Source organism: Grammomys surdaster, unplaced genomic scaffold (genome assembly GCF_004785775.1).
Source record: "Grammomys surdaster isolate TR1022 unplaced genomic scaffold, NIH_TR_1.0 261, whole genome shotgun sequence".
Classification (NCBI taxonomy): domain Eukaryota; kingdom Metazoa; phylum Chordata; class Mammalia; order Rodentia; family Muridae; genus Grammomys; species Grammomys surdaster.
Window position 1 is genome coordinate 1,935,076 of NW_021604702.1, and position 2,010 is coordinate 1,937,085.

The 2,010-nt window shown below is 35.9% G+C and overlaps 1 non-coding gene across 1 annotated transcript; it reads left to right on the forward strand.

Moving 5' to 3' along the window:
* Positions 1-363: 363 nt before the first annotated feature.
* LOC114627913 lies at positions 364-525 on the forward strand. The gene has a single exon (XR_003712417.1). It is a non-coding gene; the product is annotated as a U1 spliceosomal RNA (small nuclear RNA).
* The last annotated feature ends 1,485 nt before the right edge of the window (positions 526-2,010 follow it).

Genomic DNA, 2,010 nt, shown 5'->3' on the forward strand with positions numbered 1-2,010 from the left:
GTTCTGGACCATCAGCTTTACCTCTGATACTGAGTAGTTAAAACTAACATCCAAGTGTTCTGGGCTTGTGGTTATTTCAGATAAAATACTGAGCCTTGGATGAACATCTCGAGTTAGCAATTCTTGATTACACAGTGTTACTGAGAGAATGAGAAAAGAAAATGTAGGCAAACATCAATCCTCTAAATGCAAAGATAGAAGTGGTTTCCTATGAATGTTGTGATAGAGTAAGCTGAGTGTGATTACCCTGGGAGAAGACACAAGTCCTGGGTGGGGAGATAGCTCAGCAGATACAATGCCTGCTATGCAAGTAGAAGACACTGAGGTTTATTCGCCAGAACTCACGTAAAATCTGGGTATCACATACTAGCCTGGCATGGGAGATACCATGATCACGAAAGTGTTTTTCCTAGGGAGAGGGTTATTAATTGCACTCTGAATGTGCTATCCACTGTGATTTCCACAAATGCAGGCGATTCAACTGCATAATTTGTGGTAGTGGAATGGAAGACTGTATTCATTCTCTCCTCTGAGGTTTGGGGGTTGGAGGATCATGGGAGGAAAGGGAGAACTGGGCATTGTCGTGCATGCATCTATAATCCCAACCCTCTACAGCTCTCCAGTAAGACAGAAAGTGGAACATGACAGTAGCTGGAAATTCAAAAGCCAACAAGACTGGAATACACAGAAATGAGTTGAAAGTAAAGGACCCCATTGTGCTAGACTGTCCTCTGACCTCCACCTCCACATGTGTTTCATAGAGTTCACGCGCCCATGTTCAAAATCATCAACACACACACACACACACACACACACACACACAAGATAAAAGATAAAATAATTCTTAATTAAAATTTTCTAATATTTTTACATTATAGTCTACTCTGTAAATTTTCTCTTTGTTGACTTAAGTCTATATCATCACTGTGTATTGAACTATATTTAAAAAAACAAAATCTCTCCTGAGATTTTAATCCTTCTAAGAAATCACTGAAATCTGTGATAACTTGGGGGATGGACAGAAGAACATTATAGATATTTCTTAAAAACTTAAGGATCAATGGTTTATTGACGGAGAAAATTGTCTTTCATCAACTTGCTAAAAGAATTTTAGGATTTCCTAATAGAATCATTTCATCTTTAATCTGAATAGCTTCCTATACACACATAAAAATCTCACACAAATATTCACTATATTATATTACTTTGAACAGAAATATTATTCTGTTTAGTATGTTTTTGCCAGATAACTAGGAACTCACACTCAGCTTACTCTATCACAACATTCATAGGAAACCACTTCTATCTTTGCCCTTAGTAGATTGATGTTTGCCTACATTTTCTTTTCTCAGATAATTTGCTTACATATTAAATGAGTTATCATAACATCTACATGTGGCAGTACTAAAACTCCTTTCCTTCTTTCTTCTCCTTCCTTTCTTTCTTCCTTTAATCCTTCCTCTTTCAGCCACTCATCTTTCTATATTGAGACAGTAAATCTTTTTCCATAGATTTTCTTAGTTACAAACTCTGTAAAAACTTATCTATTATAAAAATGTTCATGAGTATTGATGCTACTTCACAGAAAAGGCAGTGTTACATTGATGTATTCTGGAAAATTGAGGAGTTAAGGAGTAGATCATCATGTTTTTCTGCCCCTGACCATAATCATAACAGGAAACTCTTTTAGTACTGCTTCATCCAGTGTTTCAAAACACCCTAGGTGCCTAGGACTGAGGCATGTAACCTCTCATCTGGACAGATTACTTACTTACACAGCAACACAACAGAAGAACAGAAGTGCTTATTTCCATGTGTCATTTCTTTTTTAAGGGCTGCTGATCACAAATGTTTATATCTTAATTTGTTTTCAAAATTTTGGCATTGAAAAAACAGTATCATCCTTAAGTAAAAGTAAGCTACCCTTGCTTGCTTAGAAAATTGTACATTTATTTCAGATGTTAGTTTAACATATAATAAACTCAAGGTTTTCTACTGGTTGAATGAATA